Genomic DNA, 317 nt, shown 5'->3' with positions numbered 1-317 from the left:
GAAGATCCTCATCAATTTTTAGCTGAGTTCTTGCAAATCTGTGACACTGTTAAGACTAATGGGGTTGACCCTGAGGTCTACAGACTAATGCTATTCCCTTTTGCTGTAAGAGACAGAGCTAGAACATGGTTGGACTCTCAACCTAAAGAAAGCCTGGACTCTTGGGAAAAGCTAGTCAATGCCTTCTTGGCAAAGTTCTTCCCACCTCAAAAATTGAGTAAGCTTAGAGTGGAAGTCCAAACCTTCAGACAGAAGGAAGGAGAATCCCTCTATAAAGCTTGGGAAAGATACAAACAATTAATCAGAAAATGTCCTTC

The sequence above is a fragment of the Arachis duranensis genome, chromosome 2, assembly GCF_000817695.3.
Source record: "Arachis duranensis cultivar V14167 chromosome 2, aradu.V14167.gnm2.J7QH, whole genome shotgun sequence".
Taxonomy (NCBI): Eukaryota; Viridiplantae; Streptophyta; class Magnoliopsida; order Fabales; family Fabaceae; genus Arachis; species Arachis duranensis.
The sequence above is the reverse complement of the archived record's forward strand: the minus strand, read 5'-3'. Positions refer to the sequence as shown.